This window comes from Diabrotica virgifera, chromosome 10 (assembly GCF_917563875.1).
Source record: "Diabrotica virgifera virgifera chromosome 10, PGI_DIABVI_V3a".
In the NCBI taxonomy this organism is placed as follows: Eukaryota; Metazoa; Arthropoda; class Insecta; order Coleoptera; family Chrysomelidae; genus Diabrotica; species Diabrotica virgifera.
The window spans coordinates 104,643,092-104,667,231 of record NC_065452.1 but is presented as its reverse complement, the minus strand read 5'-3'; the positions used below and the strand labels follow the sequence as shown (position 1 = coordinate 104,667,231).

The 24,140-nt window shown below is 33.1% G+C and overlaps 1 protein-coding gene across 5 annotated transcripts in view; it reads left to right on the top strand.

Annotated features, from left to right (window-relative positions):
• Window positions 1-24,140, top strand: part of LOC114333446 (uncharacterized) — a 346,961-nt gene that overhangs the window by 216,359 nt on the left and 106,462 nt on the right. The window contains exon 2 of one of the 5 annotated variants that reach the window (XM_050663624.1): window positions 11,645-11,728. The exons of the other annotated variants lie outside the window; for them this stretch is intronic. The gene's annotated coding sequence lies outside the window, so the exon portion shown is untranslated. The remainder of the gene's footprint in view (window positions 1-11,644; window positions 11,729-24,140) is intronic. 5 annotated transcript variants of the gene reach the window in all.

Genomic DNA, 24,140 nt, shown 5'->3' with positions numbered 1-24,140 from the left:
AAGGTTTTAATTTCTTTTTGTACTTCTTCTGTGGGAATTGCTACTTCGTCGTTATCTTGTACTATTGGTCTTATTGCTGATCTGTTTGTCCTCAAACACGGTTTCTCCGTGTAAATACGGAGAAACGGTTGTGTACCGTTTCCCGAAGTAAACTCCGTGTACTCCGTTTGTACTAACTACAACAGAGCAAATGATAAATCCACAGAATTGGACTTTTGGCAAAGATCCGCAGGAAAATCCTGGAGAGAACTAATAACAAATGACCAGACCAAACAGGAAGTAATAATAGTAGACTATTATAATAAATGGCACAGCATGCACAGATCATATTAACACATTAAGAAACATTGTAGAACAAACAATAGAATGGCAGAGCAAAATCTATATAAATTTCATTGACTTTAGTCAAGCCTTTGACCGGGACAGAGAAAAAATGTGGGAAATATTAAAGAGATATGGAATTCCATTATAATACATAAGTATTATCAAAATGTTCTATGAAAACTATACCGCACAAATCATGCACAATGGGAAACTCACAGAATCAATCAACATAGACAGTGGAATCAGACAGGGGTGTATTCTATCTCCAACCATATTTTTGATCTTAATCGACTGGGTCATAAAGAAGGCAACGAAAAATAAAACAGGAATTAGATGGAATGCTTTCGGTCAGCTTGAAGATCTAGGCTTTGCGGATGATATATGTCTGTTTCCGAAAAAAGACAACATATGCAGAAAAAAACAGAAAAGGTGACAAAAGAAGCAAGAAAAATAGGATGAAGATAATTATGAAGATAAATACGGAAAGAGAAATGGGTATATTCATTGAAGGAGAAGAAGTAGAAAATGTACAGAAGTTTTGCCATCTGGGAAGCATAATTGACGCTATCGGTGGAATAGAAGAGGAAATTAATGGAAGGATAACTAAAGCCCAAAATGCGATCTATATGCTGAAGAAAACATGGGAGTCCAATAAATTAACAACCAAAACCAAAGTCAGGATATTTAATACAAATGTAAAGAGCATTTTGCTATATGCAGCAGAAACTTAGAAAATAGAGAAAAAGATTATACAAAAGGTTCAAACATTTGTAAATAGATGCCTTAGACCAGCGGTTCTCAATCTGTGGTACATGTACCACTGGTGGTATATATGTTATAGTCAAAGCCCGAATTTCAGGCACTCCTAGGTTTGACTAGGCAATCCTCAGGTCTGACTGACGGTCTTAGTCAAAGCCCGAAATAAATTACAGTTTCGGCCTTTGACTAGTCAAACCTAGGAGAGACTAAGTTGGTCAGGCAAAGGTCGAAATTTAATTTTATGAAATCGGAGTTTGACTAGTCAAACCCCGATTAGCTATTAAAATGTCGTAATTTGTTAGATTAGGTTTAAAAAAAGTCATTTTTTAATTTTAGTGTTTATTATTTTTATTTTGTCTTAATTAAAATTAAAAAATTTGTGTTTATTTTCACTTGTTAAGGCATTATCGCAATTAGAGTTGCACAATACGTTAGACTTTTTACACTTATATAATTTTGAAGAGCATTTCTTATGACAATAGCATTTTATAAAGCCTTGTCCTCCAAATTCAGAATCTTTTGTACTAATTTCTCTTATAGACAGCTTAACGTCTGAAACATCTTCGAAATTAAGAGAATTCTCTTTGCATTCTCTTATTTGATTTCTTGAAAAAAAAGTGTGTTTATTGTTCCGTATTTCATACCAACTCTATATAAACCGTTAATTTTTTTATCTTGTATGATACAAAAATTTTTTCGAGCAGCTCCTTTGGCTCTATCAAAGCTGGAGGTAGATATTGTTGCCGTTTTTTCGATCGGAATTGGAGGACATTTTTTTCACGTAATTGTTTCATAGCATTAGCCTGGGCATGAAGACCTTCCACCGCCTTTACTTTATTTTTTTTTTTTTAATTTTTTCTGTCTGTGTACAATGCATGCATGTAACTTTTCTTTCAAAACCTTCATAGTATGCACCTAGTGTGCTGTCAGCGCACACAACATGTACCACCTGATTACAAATTATGCACGTATGTGCGTCAGAGCTCCCCTTTTGGCAAATACAACAAACCACATCTGAAGAAGTAATCTGAATTTTTTGACAATTTTCTTTCTCTCCTAGTGACGACGGTCCAGGGGCTTCGTTAGTATTATGATGATCCTAAGATTTTTCTCCGATTGCAATATCTTTTTTCACAGTTGACGATGACATTCCTATTCCATTTGTTTGTGCTAGAATAAAATTGATATACTTAGTCAAATCAAATTACGTGTAAATAATAATCAAACTCCGTTCGCTCCACTCAGACGCATTTTGACAGATTCATACTAGAAAAAGATTAAAATAAAGGAAAGGCGATTGAAGGTCTTCATGCCCAGGCTAATTCTATCAAACAATTAAGTGAAAATAAAAAATTCATCCTAATTCGATCGGAAAAACTAACAATATCTATCCCTAGCTTTGATAGAGCCAAAGGAGATGCTCGAAATATTTTGGGTATAATACAAGATAAAACAATTGACGGTTTATATAGAGTTTTTACGAAATACGGAACAATAAACACACTTTTTTCAGGAAATCAAATAGGAGAATGCAAAGGGAATTTTCTTAATTTCGAAGATGTCCAGGCTGTCTCTAAGAGAAACTAGTACAAAAGATTCTAAATTTGGAGGACAAGACTTTATAAAATGCTACTGCAATAAGAAATGCTCTTCAAAATTATGTAAGAGTAAAAGATCTAACGTATTGTGCAACTATAAATGCCATAATGCCTCAACATATGAGAATAAACACTATCTTTTTATTTTAATTACGACAATATAAAAATAATAAACATTAAAATTAAAAAATTACGTTTTATTAAACCTAATCTAACAAATTACGACAGTTTAATAGCTGATCGGGGTTTGACTAGTCAAACCCCGATTTCATAAAATTAAATTTCGACCTTTGCCTGACCACCTTAGTCTCTCCTAGGTTTGACTAGTCAAAGGCCGAAACTGTAACTTTATTTTGGGCTTTGACTAAGATCGTCAGTCAGTCCTGAGGATTGCCTAGTCAAACCTAGGAGTGCCTGAAATTCGGGCTTATACAGAGGATGGCAGAAGATGGACTACCAAAGATACTATTAAATTGGGTACAGCCAGGACGCAAAAAACGTGGAAGACTAAGAAGAAACTGGAAAGAAAGCGTAGCTAAGGAAATAAGAGACCGCAAGTTAGATGAGGATGCATGGAGATATAGTATATATATGCATATATATAGCATGGAGATATAGTATATATATATATATATATATATATATATATATATATATATATATTAGGGCAACATTATCATTAGAAATAAAAATTACTTGCAATAACATCTCGAGATATAATCGACTTATATGTAACATCAAATCTGAACTTTCTGAGATTCTTCCAACTGATATGATACGTGAATACGAAAATCGTCTGAAAAGAAAATTTAGATCTGAATTTGAGAAAATAAAACTTACGAACATCAACAAATTTGAACGACTATACAGCAATAACGAAAAACACAACCGTGTATTTAAAGACAACAGCAAATGGTTTAAAAATATCTCTAGCATAGCCATACCGGAAGAAGTCGCAAATTTCTTATCATTGGGACCTAAATTTAGTGTGCCCTGTGTTGGTAAAGATGTCAGACTAGATAGGTTTGTTGCAGACTTAGAAAATATAGTGGATGATATTCCAGATGAATCAAAGGATGTCGTACGAGCTAGAGCAACCAATATCATAACTAATTATGTGAACCACACTACAACAAACAAACCAAACCACTTCAACAGGATGTTTGAAAAAACACGCAAGTTTTTGAAATCAAATCCAGATCTATACATTTTGCAATCAGACAAAGGTGGGTGTACGGTTGCCATGGATAAATCAGAATATATGGATAAAACTGAGATAATGCTACAGGATTCTTCCACGTACACCAAATTAAACACTGATCCAACGGTGAAAATACAAACCAAATACAACAATATTATTAAGAACCTGAAATCCATAGGTGAGATAGACGCTAATGCTGCAAAACAACTAATGATCTACAACTCGATGTTTCCAAAGTTATACTGTCTACCAAAAATTCACAAAAGCAATGTTCCTCTTCGCCCTATCATCAGCTCAATCAACTCCACTACATACAACATCTCGAAATACTTGGCAAACATTCTAACTGCCACTTTTGAATATCAAACTAATTATAATGTGAAAGATACATTTACGTTTGTAGAACTAATTAAGAATGTTACAATTCCTCAAACCTATGTACTTATATCCTTAGATGCGGTATCGCTTTTCACGAATATTCCTCTTAACTTGATTATTGAAATTTTAGAGCAAAATTGGCTCTTAATAGAACCCAACACCACACTAAGTAAGAATAACTTCTTCAAACTAATCGATTTTATTTTTTCTAATGTTTACTTTTCTTTCGGTGGAACTTTTTACTCACAAATCTTTGGCACTCCCATGGGCTCTCCTATCAGCCCCATTCTAGCCACCATAGTTTTAGATCATCTATTTAATATAGTAATTCCACGACTACCGTTCAAGTTACCGTTCATATACAAATATGTGGATGATGTGATAAGTGCGATCCCCGAGGACTCTATTCAAACTACACTGGACCTCTTCAATGGATTTCACAAACACCTACAATTTACCGTTGAGGAGGAGAAAGAACAAAGTGTGCCCTTTTTAGACACTAAGGTGATAAGAACCACAGAGAACAAGATAATTTCGGATTGGTATCAGAAACCAACTGACTCTGGAAGATATATAAATTATTTCTCTCAGCACTCGAAAAGCCAAAAACACAACACTGTTGTGGCAATGAAAAACAGAATTTTACACATCAGCAATGACCTGTTCACACAAAAGAATTTAAAAACACTCTACAACATATTCTTGAACAACGGCTATCCAAGTAAAATTCTTAAGCAACTGATATATAACTCAGACTTATACGACGGGCAACGTGACAACAGACCATCAGATCCCGTGATTTACAAAAAGTTGCCCTTCATAAATGGCTTAACCAACAATATAATCAAGCTGCTGAACGGAATTCCTAAAATCAAAATAGCGAAATACAATAGCATATCCAACTACAGCTTATTCTCGAAGCTTAAAGACCAGACACCGCTTCTAAATCAGAGTCATATCATCTATCAACTTTCTTGTCTCGAATGTGATGGGCAGTATATAGGACAAACATCGCAATGGCTGAAACAAAGAATAACGCAGCACAAAAGTGATTGTTAAACACACAAAAATACTTGTGCAGCAGCACACCATTCCATAACAACAGGACACCAATTTAATTTGTCAGATATCAAGATCTTAGATTCAGAAAGCAATTATAAGAAAAGATTGTTCCTCGAGATGTACCACATAAACAGTAATAAACGTTCAATTAATTACAAATCAGACACAAGTAGATTAAGCGAAATTTACTGCAATGTTTTAAAATTCGAAAAATAGCAGAATATTAAACAGATGGCTCGATATTGGAACTTTTGACCCTTAACACATGTGAGAAAAGATACCTGACTCAGTGCCGCCCTCGACGTTCTCGTGAAACGACATGCATAGCTTTAAGTTAAATTGCTTTATATAACATACCTACAACAATTCGTAAGTTATATCATTGTAATATTATGTTTGTACCTAACTGTTAGTTAATTTTGTAGTTTGTTCCTGATGAAGATGAAAAATTAATAAATACTCATCGAAATATCGAATTCAACAGAATTAAATGTAGTTTCAATCTAAGCCACAGACCGCAATTCCCGATAATTTCAACACTGTTTTATAGTGTTATAGAATATACTTGCACGGTCGATAAATACATCGGATTTCGAATCCAGTTCTATATATATATATATATATATATATATATATATATATATATATATATGCATGGATACATGGCAACTGAGTCTTATTTGCCAAACTTCACTGCCATAAGTTATTATGCTCCGGATTATAATATATTTTTTTGTTTATTCGATTTAGATATCAGAGGACCATTTAGTATCGATATTGTTCTCCTACCCCGTATGTTTCTGTATCCTACTGGTGGTCCATCGTGCATCATTTGTAATTTATATAAACCTACATAGATATTTATAGTTTTCGCAAGGCCTGATGTGTTCCCCACTTTGTAGTATTAGATTCAGTTGCACATATTGTCTATTTTATTTACGTTTACTTCTAGTCCCCATTTACTATATTATATTATTTTACGAGTTTCCTTGTCATGTATTCCAGATTGTCGTGCCAGCGCTATCTGGTCGTCTGCGAAGCACAGTATTTATAGGGTTTTCTGGATTAGTGGAAGTCCTATCCTTAACATTTCATAACCAAGGTTACCTTAATGTTTTCTGAGAATTTATTCCCTATTTTTACTCAAGCTTGTGTGTTAATATATTAGTTCTTTAATTGCCTTTATAATGTTGATGTTAATACAGTGGAACCCCGATAAGTCGGCCCCCGATAACCCGGAAGTCCGGCTAACCTGGACCAATTTTCATAAGACAAACATGTCAACAATAAAAATATATGTAATACAATATTTGAGAGATAATGGGTACATATTTGTGTAATTTGAACTATGCGATAGTAAAAATGACTCATGGCACACGGCGGCAGAACAACGTTCATTGTCTGGGCTTATCAGAAACAACAGGCACCTGTTATTCCTTTATTTATTTCAAACTGTCTTAGCATTGTTTAAAAAAGACTAAAAGACTATTTAAAAAATTCTTTTTTAAACAATGGTCTTAGTCTCCACTGTTCTTAAATAACATAACATCGTTCCGATTGTGACTGTATTGTGTGTAGTACACTCGTATTTCAATTATAACTCAGTTTATCTGTAAGTATACCGTATTTTATTAATATTTACCATATTCTCCGGCTAACCCGGATTTTCGATAAGCCGATAGGCCGTGGTCCCGATTAATCCGAGTTATCGAGGTTCCATTGTATTGCTCAATTCTAAGGTTTCTCAGTCGTTTGTATCATGTTTCCAAAACTATTGGTCCTTGCGCCCCCCATTTAAAAAAATTATTACCTCCCTCATAAAACTTTTTTTATTCGGTTATTCATGTCGAATCGGACAACTTTTCTTTTTCGGAAAATTTTTGGAAGGGGGCCGTTTTGTAAATATAGAGGTTTCTAAACTTTGGTGCGTCCGATCACCTTAAAAATTTGTCGGACAATATTACCAGTAAATTGTAAGTATTTTTATCAAAAAATCCTGTAAAAAATTCACCATTTATGACTCGATAGTGCGCCACCCATAGGGGGGGGACGCATGCATCATAAAGAGTCATAAAATTTATACCCTCACAGCTGATTTTTGCAGGATTGTTTGATAAAAATATTTACAATTAACTGGTAATATTGTCCGACAAATATTTAAAGGTAGGTACTCCAGTTGTTGGAGGCACCAAAGTTTAGAAACCTCTATATTTACGAAACGCTCCCTCCCGAAAATTTTCCGAAATAGAAAAGTTGTCCAACTCCACATGAATAACTAAATAAAACAATGAATGTCGACTCGATTCAAGTTCTCTGTTAACCCAGATATGATGATATCAAAAGGCACCGCTAGGAAAATATTCCAATATGCGATTCAGAGAACCTGTATGAAACGAGTCTTTGTACTCTAATACAGAGTATGGGATTAGTAAAAATAGAAAATATACGGTTTCGTTTTGATTTAACACTGTCTCCTGCCATCCCCCGATAGCGCTATTTCTAGGTCTACCTGTTGTCAAAGAAGGCTATGCAAGAAGACAAATTTACAACAAAACGTCCGTAGTTCTCGGTACAAAATAAAACTATTTATACCGTAGTATGGTTAGAACGCCCTCTAACGGGGAATAAGTGAAATGAATGTCGACTCGATTCAAGTTCTCCGTTAACCCTTGTAACTCCTTGACAACAGGTAGACCTAGAAATAGCGCTATCGGGGGGTGGCAGGAGACAGATTTAAATCAAAAGGAAACCGTATATTCTCTATTTTTACTAATGCCATACTCTGTATTAGACTACAAAGACTCGTTTCATACAGGTTCTCTGAATCGCATATTGGAATATTTTCCTAGCGGTGCCTTTTGATATTGTCATATCTGGGTTAACAGAGAACTTGAATCGAGTCGACATTCATTTCACTTATTCCCCGTTAGACGGCGTTCTAACCGTACTACGGTATAAATAGTTTTATTTTGTACCGAGAACTGCGGACGTTTTGGTGTAAATTTGTCTTATTGCATAGCCTCCTTGACAACAGGTAGACCTAGAAATAGCGCTATCGGGGGATGGCAGGAGACAGATTTAAATCAAAACGAAACCATATATTTTCTATTTTTAAATAAAAAAAAAGTCTCGTGAGGAAGGTAATATTTTTTAATGGTGGGTCCAAGGACTGTAAAAAAACTTTTGAAATAACTGAGTAAATTTTTACTTTAGTAAAATTTTATCTAAAAAATTATTCGCCGATCTTTATCTAAATTCCTTTTGAAGTGCAAATGTGATTGTCGGATCCCGTTGTGTGTTGTATAGATGATTATCTAAATCACAACTTCAATTTATCTATGGTCCAGTTGTTTCTTACTATTTGGGAACCCTGTTCCATTATTATTGTTCGTTGTTTGCGTACTTATTTAAAAATACCTGCGGAAGCTTCGGTTATTTTTTATCTCGAGAGTTATTTATTCAAAGACCTGGTTTTTTGTGAAATCAATGCACAGCACACAGCAAATCAAAATAATATAATAACGCTACAATTCTTATGAAAAAATTGAATAAAACCATTTTCTCAGGTAAACGGTACAAGTATGGTGAGCAATTTAGAAGTTGTTCACATCATTACTATTGTTAGTTGCTTTAGATTTTGAGAAAATGAAAGTTGTGAGGAAAGTAGACCAATTGTTTTATTAGTTTCTACGTTGATGATGATGAATATAATAGCGATGTAGTAAAACTGTTATATCAGACCCGAATTAGTATTTTTTATATTTATTTATCTTTAGTAAAAGGCGAAAGATTTATTCGCCTTGGAGGGAAACCAGAGGACCCGAAATAGGCAGCGACCATTACATGGTGGTAATTAAGATACGAGAAGAAATAAAAAATAAGGAAAGACCAAGTACAAGCTAAGAAACAAAGAAATGGCAAAAATATTTGAGAAAAAAGTAAACGAAAAACCTTGAACAATAAAAGAAACTCAAGGCAATAATGATATGCTTTTTCTCATGAGGATCTTTCAGTGCGTCACAGTTTTTCGAGTTCTTTCTAACGCATTAAATTGTATGTGACAGAAAAAAACGCACGTCGGTGATTACATTTCGTCGGTGACATTTATAACATTTATTCTAGTTGTCAATAGATGGCGCTATAATCGAAAATAAAATAATTTGCGAATTATATAATATATCTACGAATATAATATGAACAATTTAAAAGACTATACAAATCAAAGAAAATACCATTTTATAAGTGCAATAAACACAATTGATTTGTTTTATGCCAAATTGCAAGTAAAATTTGACAACTGTCAGATTTAACTAAAATGTCATGTCACTAAAATATATATTATCACGGACTTACCCTTTTTCTATCATTTGTGACGCACTGAAAAATGCTCATGAAAACTACTGAGTATGTATGTATAAAAGCTATACGCTCCCGAGGAAGCTGAAGCTGTTTTCACTTGAAGATTCTTTTTGTGTGGGGGATCATCCCATTCTGGGAGTGGTTTTACAGTTGCCTGTGTGACTTCGCTGTTTCCACTACATTTCTCCATTCTTCTCTCTCTTTGATTTTCCTTCTTATATTTCTAATATCCAAACTTCTTAAGTCTTCTTCCACTTGTCTCCATCTCAGTTTATATCTCCCTCTGGTTTTTTTACCTGGTGGTATCCATTCCGTTATAACTTAACGCATTGCTCTCCTCTCTTTTCATTATGTGTCCATACCATCTAATGCTCTGTGCTTTATTGCTCTAACTATGTTCTCTTGATCCATCCATTCTTGTATTTCGTGATTCATCCATTACCTTGCATCTTCTTCGTTTTCCCTCTTTGGTCCCAATATTTTTCTCATAATTTTCCTCTCAAAAACTTTCAGCTGTTCTTCTCTTGTTGTTAATGTAAATGTCTCTAAAACATAAATACCACTATTGGTCTTATGGTCGTTTTGTAAATTTTCGTTTTTGTCCTTCGGCTCATAATTAAAAGATCACTTACAGTTGCATTTTGGAACCTAATACGCATTTTGTGAAAGTTTCACCAAAAACTGATGTCTATTTCCTCACGAAGTCAACTTTTTTGCACCAACGAGCAAAACAACTTGCGGTCACACCAACTTTTAACATCTATCCAAGCAAGTATGTGGAACAAGTAAAAAAGACTCAACAAAGAAACATATAGCTGCCTTGCTATTTCTTCCACACAGTGATGGTTTGCTGTTATTTCTGCCTGGAAAATTGTGACGTCCTTAAATAGACTTACAGGGAAATATATCCCTTGCTTTGTCCCTACTATAGGTTCCTACACCCTCCGATGCTTTTGACCCATCAGTGTACCAGGTAACTTCCGCTCGTATGGTTACCTTCCTTCCAGTCTTCCCTGCCTGGTAAATATATTAATTTTGAATTTATTTTCAAAGCTTTATCTGGTAGCTGTTGCATCGATAGGTTGTCCACAATATCTGCTTTTAACTCTCGATTAGCTTTATATTGTCAGTACTATGCGCCTGGCTTATCTGTTGCTGACTATGCATTTATTTGATAAAAAAAACGAAGAAGTGTTGCTATCAACTCCTCATGTAATTAATACTTTTGCTTAAACAATAAATCAATCCATCAATCAATAATTATAAGATGGCGATTATAACTGACTTACCAACTTTTTGTGTTTATAACTGACTTTATATTAAATTTACGGATGTAATGCTAGAATTTATATATTACAACAGAATTTTAAAGTTTTTTTAAAAAACAAAAATAAACCTTTTTTAAACGCTTTAAAAAAGTTGTAATGAATTTTCCCCGAAAAGAGCTCCGTTTTTGGGTTATTTCAAATTGAAATATTCGATTTGGAATTTGACGAAGAAGAACCTACTTTTCATTAGCTACAACTCTGCTTCTACTGGGTCTACAGACCTCATGCATACACCATTTTTTTTTTAGTTTTTTATAAGCTATATTTTTGCTAAGAATATTTTTTCGCTAAAATACTCACTTTTTTAGTTATCTACGAAAAACCGCCCAAAAACATGTTTTTTTTTTGTTAAAAATGAAAATGAACATATTCACTCGCAAATATGTAACTCGAAAAGTAATAACTTAGTGAAAAAACTCTGTAGAACACAAGTTACTTAGAATTAGTAATTTTATACAATTTCGGACTTATTTTGAACGTATATTTTTTCACCCCCGAGAAAATATTTTTCGCCCCGTATTTCCCAATTTTTGTAAAATGTAGGGGATGTAGAATTGTAAACTTTTTCTTATATAATAATAGACAATTTCAACTACCTATTCCCAAATTTTCATTCTTCCTTTATTTTTTTGGAGGTTTTCGTAAAATTTTGTGTTCCTGATCGGGCTGTACTATACAGTTAAATGCTTTTTCGGAATCAACGAGCGATATAAATAGTGGTAAGTATATGATATCTAATAATTATATCATTTTCTATTAATATTTTACATCGAATTATAAACACATTGGAAAAGTATAGGGATATTTTTAATAAAAAAGTATGAAAAAAATATTTTTAAGAAACGCTTTTCTTTAGTTACGAGTGACTAAAATTAAACATATTATAAAAAAATCAACTAAAAAGCAAAAAATAAAAAAAAAATGAAAAACCTAACACATTCGTCAAAAAAAATCATGGCGCGTCTTCATCGAATAAACGGTTTTCGCACCACGCTTGTCTTTAACGAATGTGTTAGATTTTTCAAGTTTTTTTTTATTTTTTGCTTTTTAGTTGATTTTTTTATATGTTTAATTTTAGTCACTCGTAACTAAAGAAAAGCGTTTCTTAAAAATATTTTTTTCATACTTTTTTATCTTTTACTTATTAGTCTTACACTTTTCAAATATTAAAATATATCGTCATGTTTATTAAAATATGTATAAAACATATGATGTACTAACATGAAAAGTAGTCGGAATCGGCAAAAAATTTGAAACTTTATTGTTTATTTATGAAGCATAACGTAAACAATTAACGTAAAAAGCGAAATTATGTATAGTTAATATAATTAGCTACAATTTGTAAAAGTTTCAAGTTTCTTCATTGTAAAAAACAAGAGAATTTAAGCATTTTCCATTAAAATCGTTTTTTTTATTTAAACAATTAATAAACATAAAAAAATTATTGACTATTCGTGTATTGTTCCCGCGAATGCTTATGTCTGCAAATTTTCATTCATTTGCATTGAAGAAAAGTCAGTCAAATTAACGTCTAAAGATTTGATGCAAACTATTGAAGTAAAGAAAAGCGTTTAAAAAAGCGTTTAATAAAAAGAGACGTAATTTCTTCTTTAGTTGTTTTGGATAAATAATAATATAATCGATTTGTAGTGATTAGTAGTAGGTATTTAATCTACAACAAAATTTGTTGAAATGTCAATAACAACGAGAATACCTTTAAGTACAATTAAATATATCATCATCATTCTCTTTGCCTTATCCCTATGCGGGGTCGGTTTCCCTAATTGCATTTCTCCATACAATTCTATCTTGAGTCATATCAATATTAATCCCCTTCACCAACATGTCCTGCCTAATCGTCTCTCCCCACGTCTTCTTTGGTCTTCCTCTCCTACTCCTTCCAGAAATCTGCACTTCAGCAATACTTCGTATTGGGTGATTAGCGTCTCGACGTTGAACATGACCAAACCATCTCAACCTATGTTCTCTCATTTTGGCATCAATTGGTGCCACACCTAGACTTCCCCTAATATACTCATTTTTAATTTTATCCTTTTTTGTCACTCCACTCATCCATTTAAGCATTCTCATTTCCGCCACATGCATTCGTTGTTCCTCTTTCTTTTTCACTGCCCAACATTCAGTTTCGTACATCATAGCCGGTCTTATGTCTGTTTTATAGAATTTTCCCTTCAACGTCATTGGAATTTTCCTGTCACACAGCACACCACTCGCTTCCTTCCACTTCATCGATCCAGCCCTAACTCTACTGCATGCATCTCCATCCATTTCTCCATTGCTCTGTAATACCGATCCCAGGTACTTAAAATTATTGCTTTTTACAATCAGTTCACCATCCAAAGATACCATGTTATTTGTAGTAACTCCATCTTTAAATGAACATTGCAAATACTCTGTCTTTGTCCTACTAAGTTTTAAACCTTTTTCCTCCAGAGCTTGTCTCCACTGTTCCAGTTTTTGTTCTAAGTCTCTTTCACTATTTCTTACTAACACTACATCATCAGCATAGATTAAGCACCATGGAATGTTACCTTGTAGTTTCGCTGTTATCTGGTCCAAAACTAATGAGAATAAATACGGACTAAGCACCGAGCCCTGGTGCAATCCCACTTTCACATGAAATTTATCAGTCTCTCCCACACCTGTCCTAACACTAGTCGTTACTCCCTCATACATATCCCTCACAATCTTTACATATTCACCAGGGACTCCTTTCTTATTGAGTGCCCACCACAGAATCTCTCGAGGAACTCCATCATATGCTTTCTCAAGATCAATGAATACCATATGAGCGTTTGTTTCTTTATTCCTGTATTTTTCCATCAACTGCCTTATAATGAAAATTGCATCTGTTGTTGTTCTGCCCTGCATAAAGCCAAACTGATTCTCGGATATTTCGGTCTCTTCACGTATCCGTCTATCAATTACTCTTTCCCATATTTTCATGGTGTGGTTAAGCAGTTTTATAGCCCTGTAGTTTGTACATTGTTGTATATCTCTCGTGTTTTTGTAAACAGGTACTAGTATACTGCTTCTCCATTCGTCTGGCATTTGTCCAACTTCCATAATCTATTAAATAAACCTGCTATCCACCTTGTTCCCGTCTCTTCCAATGCTCTCCATACATCCCCAGGAATATCATCTGGTCCTACCGCTTTTAGTTTCTTTATTTTTTGAAGCGCTTGAGCCACTTCCACGTTTGTTATTTTGGTGACCATTGCTGCTACTGTCTCCGTTGACTCTACAGGCTGTCTGTCAAATTCTTCATTTAATAAGCTGTCAAAGTACTTTCTCCATCTCTTTTTGACATCCTTTTCGTGACCTATTATTTTATTCAATTAAATAATATAACAATTACAATTAAATTATATTATATAATTAAATATATATTTAAATATACATATATTAAATATTATATGAAACAATTAAATATATATTTATTATAAATAAAACTGTCGCGCAATAATTTGCATTCAGTTTTGATATTCTTGACACCACTCTCAGCTTGCACCGCGATTGCTTCTGGATATAGGTGGACATCCCAATGGCCTTCGACAAAATGTTTGAAACAAAAAAGGTCTTTTATAATTTTTCTCACAAGTTGATCGTTTTCGAGTTATAATCAATTTAAAACAGAAAAAAAACGAATAATTACGATTGTCAGGGTCCAAAAACATAATTAAAAATACCATTTTTGAAATTACAAAGTACCTAAATTCAAGTTCAAACCTTTTCAGTTTTTGATAAGTATTTTGGGCTTGTCTCATTTTAAAACATTGTTTTTTAGTTTTTAATTCAGCTCGATCGCCCGTCTTCCCATAAGGAACCTTCCTCATTAACAATTAAAAAGATATTTTAGAATAAAATATGAGAAAAATCCTTATCGGAACCTGATAGAAGAAGATTTGAACTTGAATTTAGGTACTTGATGATTACAAAATTAATAATTTTCACTTGTGTTTTTGAGTCTTGAATATCGTCATTTTTCGTTCTTTTTTCAGTTTTAAATTGTTTATAACTCAAAAACGATCAACTTAAGGGTAATATTACGAAATACCTTTTTTGTTTTTTTTTTAATTATTAATCTGCGTCATTTTTTAATCATTAATATATTATAGTCTGGACCAAATTATATCGAGCATCTCTTGTTTTTTATAATTTTTAACACTAAACTTAACTAAATTACACATCAAATCATTTTTATCCATTAAACAGATCGGTGAACGTCATTCTTATATCGGATCTTAGACTATATTACATTGATAAATATCTAGTAAAATGTACAATTTATTGCTACACCAGTCCAGTCCTGCCGCCCGTATTGTAAAAATGATATAACAGTTCTTTTTGCTAGCTGTTTATGATTTAACAGTATTAAATCATCGAGTCTATTAGGATAGAATGTTCGGATCTTTAATTTCTTATGTTGTACTCAAAACGGTAGTTGCTGAAAGAATTCGACAGAGATTATTACGACCATGACCTGTAGAACAACATTTTTTAAGAAGAATGAATGGGTAGCCTTAAATTTTGTTGTTGTTAATTTATGTGGGACATATCCAACCAATTTGTTATAGTTTTTGTTGATTTATAACAAACACTAATCAATGACCAATAAGCCATTTTAATATAACCTAAATTACTAATGTTTCGCAAAAATATTTCACCTTAAGGCGTCTCTTATCTAATCTAACAAATATTCTACTATTCTAACATGCGTACACACCCAATTTTTGCGCTACCCAGTAAGCTCTGCTTTTACTAACATTTAAATTAATTTTAATATGTACTATCGTCATCATCCATAGACATAACTAAAGTTAATATAAAAATGATGAATGGGTTTCATGTGTGGTTTGGATTGAAGAATGGATTGAAAAATGGATTGAATAAATAAAATTCAGACTAAAGGAAGAATCATATTATCCGTTCGGGCACTAGCGTTTCGTTTCCGAAAAATATAAAAACCTGATTTTACAATGAGTTGTCTGATATTATACGCTCCGGACAGTATGAATTGTTCATATTTAAAACCATAAAAACAATATTTTTCGGAAACGAAACGCTACGTGCCCGAACGGATAAATATGAATCGTCCTTTACAGTCTAGTCGCAACATAGGGGGTCCCGTGGACATTTTTAAGGAGGACACCCATTATGAACGCCCAAATTTTATATTTCCATATTTCAAAACAAACAACGCGCTTTCAATTAAAAAATCAACAATATATCTGCTTACTACCAACAATTATGACACAATGGCGCCGACTGGCCGTTCAGGCCGTTCGACTTCAACGGATTTTATTCTCGTCGGAGAATTTCGGCCGTTCCGTTTGCGTGCTGGACTGTGCCGGGCCGAGCTGGCCGCTCATAATGGGTTACGTTGCATTTAAAACTATACAAATGAATTTGGACTGTCCTGTGCCGTGCCGGGCGTTCATAATGGGTTTCCAGGCCGGCACGTCTAAAAACCCATTTGTAACGGCCGGCACGGCACCGGAAAAATGATCATTTGCCATAGAGACCTCGTCAGAAGAAGAGGTTATAATAGTAAGTGAAATTTGTGCTTAGATTGAAACAGACGAAAATGCAAAATGACTACGGAAACATCGGTTTTTTGGTTCACGATATATTAAAAAAAGAAGAGAATATGGCGATTTTCATCATCTTTTCCCGCATAAAGATGATCCAAAATTTCCCAAATAATTTCGAATGTCTCAAACCAAATTTTATATTTCCATATTTCAAAACAAACAACGCGCTTTCAATTAAAAAATCAACAATATATCTGCTTACTACCAACAATTATGACACAATGGCGCCGACTGGCCGTTCGACTTTTTACGGACTTCAACGGATTTTATTCTCCTCGGAGAATTTTGGCCGTTCCGTTTGCGTACTGGACTGTGCTGGGCCGAGCTGGCCGCTCATAATGGGTTACGTTGAGCGTTGCATTTAAAACTATACAAATGAATTTGGACTGTCCTGTGCCGTGCCGTGGTGGTGGTATTATAGGTTTTTTGGGTCGCTGAATCCAACGAAAGTGGTCTGGAAACCCAAATGTGGTGCGTTTAATTGTTATTAATAAATTATGGTAAAATTTGATGTTTTCAGGAATTATTAGAAGCCCTGTAAATAAATTGATAGTGTTAAGGTCTTCTCTGGTGTATTTTTGGTCGCTGAATCGAATGCGACTAGTCGTGATTACTCAAAATGTGTTCGTATTTTGTTAATAACAAAATAATTGTTTATTCGCCGAAAAGCTCGAAATGCGTTATCTACAGCAAGTTTGTAGTCTTTTTCATAGTATTTTTATACGCTAAATCGATTGTCACTAGTGGTGATAGCTTAAACCACGTTCCGACTTTGTTATTAATAAATTATTGCAAAAATAACGGTTTATAGTACGTTTACTCACGGTTTTTGCTCTAAATTAAAAAAAAAACACTTGGAATGACATGAAATTTGGCATGCACGTAGCTAACATGTCAAACAAAACAAGTGATATTGTGCCGATGTGTGCTTTTACCCTGAGGGTGAGTTTCACCCCGTTTCGTGTGTGAAAGAAGAAACCTTTAAAATAAGTCCGGAATTGGATACTAGAAGTCAATACTTTTCGAGTTATTTGCGAGTGAATATATATCTTCATTTTTCAACAAAACAACCAAATAACTCGAAAAGTATTGACTTAGTGAAAAAACTGTATGGAACAAAAGTTGCTTAGAATTAATCAGTTGATCCACTTCCGGACTTAGTTTAAAGGTTTCTTTTTTCAACCCCGAAAAGGGGTGAAACTCACCCCCAGGGTAAAAGCAGACATCAGCATAATATCACTTGTTTTGTTTGACATGTTAGCTACGTGTATGCCAAATTTCATGTCAATCCAAGTGGTTTTTTTAAATATAGAGCAAAAACCGTGAGTGAACGGACTATAAACCGTTATTTTTGCAATAATTTATTAATAACAAAGTCAGAACGTGGTCTAAGCTATCACGACTAGCGGCAATCGATTTAGCGTATAAACATACTATGAAAAAGACTACAAATTTGCTGTAGATAGCGCATTTCGAGCTTTTCGGCGAATAAACTATTATTTTGTTATTAACAAAATAAGAACATACTTTGAGTAATCGCGACTAGTCGCATTCGATTCAGCGACCAAAAATACATCAGAGAAGACCTTAACACTATCAATTTATTTACAGGGCTTCTAATAATTCCTGAAAAACACCAAATGTTACCATAATTTGTTAATAACAATTAAACGCGCCACATTTGGGCTTCCAGACCACTTCCATTGGATTCAGCGACCCAAAAAACCTATAATACCACCATCAAATCGCGGCGAAATAAAAGTGTCCACGGGACCCCCTATGTTGCGACTAGGACTAGACTATTACTCACAATTTGTTTTATTGACTCAAAAGGACGATCGGACCGGTCTCGGACACTACAATTTACCGTCGATCTTCAGGTCGTCGATAAAGATTCACTCAAAATGATCACGGTTCAAGGAATATATGTAGTAGAATAGACGCGGCGTCATTTTGAATGGACCTTTACCGATGACCTGAAGATGGACAGTAAATTGTGTCCGAAACCGGTCAGGTCGTCCTTTTTTATACTAAATAAAACAGATTGTGAGTAAGCCTGAATTGTATTTCTTCAACCCATTTTAAAGTTAATATATGTATACGATGGTATCCTCTTTTGGGTCTTTTTCTTTGAGTACTGATTACCCAAATTTTAGGCGGGGGTACCTTCCATGACAATTTGCCGATAATGTTCTTGATCCTGCAAGACATATAACAATTGATCTGCTGATAAGCCAGTCCATTGACGAAGGTTTCGAAGCCATGGATATTTCTTCCTACCAATTTCTCTTTTTCCATCGTTCTTTCCGTTGAGTATTAACTGCAACCTCGAGTATCTGTTTGTTACCTTTCGTTATATGCCCAGATATTCAAGTTTTCCCTTTTTTATCACCTTCGTCGAGTCACCTTCGCCTTGACCTATTCTGTTTAAGACTTTTATGTTTGGAATGCGTTGAACCCATGATATTTTGAGCATTCTACGATATGAATCTCGCAGGCTTCTAATTTGTTTGTCATTGTGATATTTGCAAAGAAACGGCAGATTTGAATCATATTTTTTTTATTTTTAATTGTAGCAAATATGCACATCAGTCAGACATCCTTCCCTCTGTTGTTTCTAGTAATATTTTTGTCCTTTCGGTGTAAGTTAGTGTCTTCTTAATGTCCACGAAACATAAACTGGACTAAGCTTAAAGCCAAAACAAAAAAAAGCTGTATGAATGTACTGTTTTTACAATTATTTAATACCATTATTTCAAACTAGAAAAACGTGAAATGAATATAAACAAAACGCAGAATTATCAGCATACTTGGCTCTTTTGCCTGCGTACAAGACCTTATTCTTGTTTTTGTATAGACATGACTCTGTCTGTTTTTTTCAATGTGCCTCCAGTAAGTTGTCGTTCCATCGTTTTCGTGGTATTCCCACTGATCGTCTCTTCCTATTGGGAAACCGTCTCTCCCCGTCGTTACTATTCTACTTTTGTCATTCGGCTTATGTGGTCATTCCATTCTACTCTTCTGTTTCTTACCCACTTATTAATGTTTTCCACCTTACATCTCCCTCGTATATGTACTCCTAGCTCTGTCCCATAGTGTCTTACCATCGATTTTTCGAAACGTTTTCATCTCTACTGTTTCTGGCAATCTTCTTGTCCTCTCTATGTGATAGTAGAGGATCCGATATAAGGTCGATTTGCACTGATCTGTTTAATGGATAAACATTATTGGATATGTATAACATGTTAACAATTACAAAAAACAAGGGTTGCCCGATCTAATCTTGTTGTAACTACCTATAATTAATTAATAATTAAAAAATGACATTTTTTTATGAATTTTAAAATAAAATTTTCGACCCGGGCAGATATTATTTTAGATTTTTTTGATCATTCTAAACAAAAAACGTCTTTTGTATTTTTTCTCTAAAGTTGATCGTTTTTGAGTTATAAACAATTTAAAACTGAAAAAAGAACGAAAGATGACAATTTTCAAGGCTCAAAAACATAAGTAAAAAATATCATTTTTGTAATCATCAAGTACATCAATTCAAGCTCAAACCTTGTTCTATCAGGTCTCGATAAGAATTTTAGCCATGTTTTATTCTAAAATATATTTTGTTAATTGTTAATGAGGAAGGTTTCTTATGGGGAGACGGGCATTAACAACTAAAAAACAATGTTTCAAAATGAAATAAGTCCAAAAGACTTATCAAGAACTGATAGAATAAGGTTTGAACTTGAATTTAGGTACTTCGTAACTTCAAAAATGATATTTTACACTTATGTTTTTGAGCCTTGAAAATCGTCATCTTTCGTTCTTTTTTCAGTTTTAAACTGTTTATAACTAGAAAACGATCAACTTTAGAGAAAAATTACAAAAGACCTTTTTTGTTTAGAATGACCTAAAAAATCTAAAATAATATCTGCCCGGGTCGAATTTTTTTTTTTAATTTATAAAAAAAATGTTTTTTTAATTATTAATTAATTATAGAAGATTAGATCGGGCAACCCTTATTTTTTGTAATTGTTAACATGCTATATTACATATCCAATCATTTTTATCCATTAAACAGATCGGTGCAAATCGACTTTATATTGTATCTTAGACTATGAGGTAGTGTTTCTGCCGCGTATGTCATTCTTGGTCTGATGACTGTTTAAATTCTGCATTTCATTTCTTTTCCGATATTTTTATTTCTCGATATTGTTTCATTCAGACAACCTGCAGCTCTGTTTGCTCTATTCACTTGATCTTCCAGTTCTGTTTCGGGGTTTCCGTAGCTAGATAGTGTGATAGATATCCTAGATATTTAAACTAAATCACTTATTCTATTATCTAATCCTCCAGCTCCCATTTACATTTTATTGGATTTGCTATTATGTATAACCATGCCTTTTGTCTTTTTTGGGGAAATTAACGTGTTAAACTTTCTGGCGAGTATATGAAATTTGTGCAGCATACGTTATAATCATCTACACTTTGGACCATGTTCGGGACACTCAAAGATCCAGGTAGCTGACTACTTTTTTAGTTATTGTATACCTATAGGATGAAAACCTACCTGTTTCCTGCCTAGAGTTCGCGTCCGTTTTTTAATTATTAACAATTTAGTGCAAAAATCGCGATTTTTCGATTTTTTGCACCCCATTCAAAAGATAAATATTTGACATAAAACTACAAAATTTAATTTTTTAGAACATTAAAAAACCTTCAAAATGCCGATTTTTGAAAGTTAAAAAGTTAATTTGTTGCTACGCAAACTGCAAAATAAGTGAAAATCGTTATTTGTTAATAATTTTTACTAAACCTACCTTAGAACTTTGGTGTTTCGCCCAAAGTTGGGTATTGGGGTACTTAACAAACCCTCAAAATTCGAGACCGATCCATTAATTAATTTAAGAGTTATTCTAATTATTTATCCCAGAGACCTTTATTTTGCAATAACATTAAGACATAAAATAATGAAGATAGGGCAATTCTGAGTATGCCAAATGAAAGTAGAAAACTGATACTATCAAAATGTACTAAAAAACGATAAAAAGATTATCTAATATAGTCAAAAATCCTAATGCCAAATTTGTGAAATTTTGTAGTTTAAAAACATTTAGAATAATTTTAAAAATATTGTCTGTAGAAAAAGTCATTTTACATATTAGAAAAGCTGGTATTTTACACGAATTTTTAAAAATGTAGTTTAATTGGTGACTAGTCGTGGTAAGTGAAGGGGGAGCTGGGAGCCGACAAATGCACGAGTTCAAAAACTATAAAAAGCAACTTAAAACTACTATCATTTTCTATATCTCGGGATCTACTAAATATATTTTGATCGTTCTTTTTTTAATATGTATGTAATTTTTCTGTACATTACAAATATACAATTTGTCTAGACATTTATTAATTAATAAACAGTCTAATTTGTTTAAACAATTTTTGAAAAAATATTTTTTTCCCAAAAATCCATGATTTTAATCATACTATCCCTATTAATCATAGAAAAAGTTAAGGTATACTTTAATAAATAAATTATGTTCAATAAATAATTATCTATTAAAAATCATTTATTTATTAAAGTGTATTTTAACTTTTTCTGTGATCATTAATGATACTATGATTAAAAAAATAGATTTTTGTAAAAAAAATATTTTTTCAAGAATTGTTTAAACAAATTAGACTATTTATTAATTAATAAATTTATAAACAATTTGCATATTTGTAATGTACGTAAAAATTACATACCAATTAAAAAAAGAAAGATCAAAATCCATTGAGTTGATCCGGAGATACAGCAAATTATATTCGATTGAAATTGCTTTTTCGGTATTTTAACTCGCTGGATTTGTAGATTCCCCCTAGTAATCGTTTGCACTACATTTTTGAAAAATCGTAGAGGGTGCTGTGAAGGTATAATGTTTGTGCAAATTTTTTAAGAAATAATACAAATCCCATTCTTTAAAATGGCATTAATGAGATTCCTTAATTATTATAAACAAATCAGCTGTGAATTAAAAAAAAACATATGGCTAACTTTGTCCCAAATGAGCCCAGGCTAATTTTTTTTATTTGAAAATTCGTGTTAAAATACTATCTTTTCGAATATATAAAAATATTGTTTCTACGGACAACATTTTTAAAGTTATTCCAAATGTTTATAAACTACAAAATTTCACAAATTTGGCATTAGGATTTTTGATTATATTAGATAATATTTTTATCGTTTTTTAGTACATTTTGATGCTATCACTCTTCTACTTTTATTTGGCATACTCAGAATTGCACTATCTTCATTATTTTCTGTCTTATCTTATTGCAAAATAAAGGTCTCTGGGATAAACAAATAGAATAACTCTTAAACTAATTAATGGATCGGTCTCAAATTTTGAGGGTTTGTTAAGTACCCCAATGTCCAACTTTGGGTGAAACACTAAAGTTCTAAGGTAGTTTTAGTAAAAGTTATTAACAAATAACGACTTTCACTTATTTTGCAGTTTGCGTAGCAACAAATTAACTTTCTAACTTTTAAAGGGATCGGTCCCAAATTTTGGAGGTTTGTTAAGTACCTCAATACCCAACTTTTGGTGAAACACTGAAGTTCTAAAGTAGTTTTCGTAAAAGTTATTAACAAATAACGATTTTCACTTAGGTATTTTGCAGTGTGCTTAGCAACAAATTAACTTTTTAACTTTCAAAAATCGGCATTTTGAAGGTTTTTCAATGTTCTAAAAAACTGAATTTTGTAATTTTATGTCAACTTTTTAGTTTTTGAATGGAGTGCAAACAATTGAAAAAATCGCGGTTTTTGCACTAAATTGTTAATAATTAAAAAACGGACGCGAACTCTAGGCAGGAAACAGGTAGGTTTTCATACTATAGGTATACAATAACTGAAAAAGTATTCAGCTACCTGGATCTTTGAGTGTCCCGAGAAAATCCTTATTACCCTGGACTAGTTAGTCTTGCATCGTCTGTATAGCAGATTATTTGAAATTGTTTTTCTCCTATTTGGTATCCTTTTTTAAGTTTTTACTTTTTTTTATTATTTCATCATGATCACGTTGAGCAATAAAGGACTCAAGGATTCCCCCTGTCTTATCCTATTGCCAGCTTCGTTTGGCTCAATTAGTTCATCTTCTACTTTTACTTTTATTGCATTGTTTTGGTAGATATTTTCGATCGTTTTAATTATTCCTAGAAGTACCTCTCTTGAGTAGAACAAATGGATAACGTCCTCTAATTTTATCCTGTCAAATGCCTTCTTAAGGTCCACGAAACATAATCTGGACTAATCCTAAAGCCAAAACAAACAAAAAACTGTAGTAAATGTACTGTTTTTACAATAAATAGTTAATACCCTTACTATAAAAGTAGAAAAACGTGAAATGAATATAAACAAAAACACACAATTACCAGCATACTTGCCTCTTTATGACCATGACCTATTTGGAAGAGCGATCAATTTATTAGGAGTACCTGCCCATTTGTTGTGGTACTGTGAAATGAATAGCGAAGGCCGATT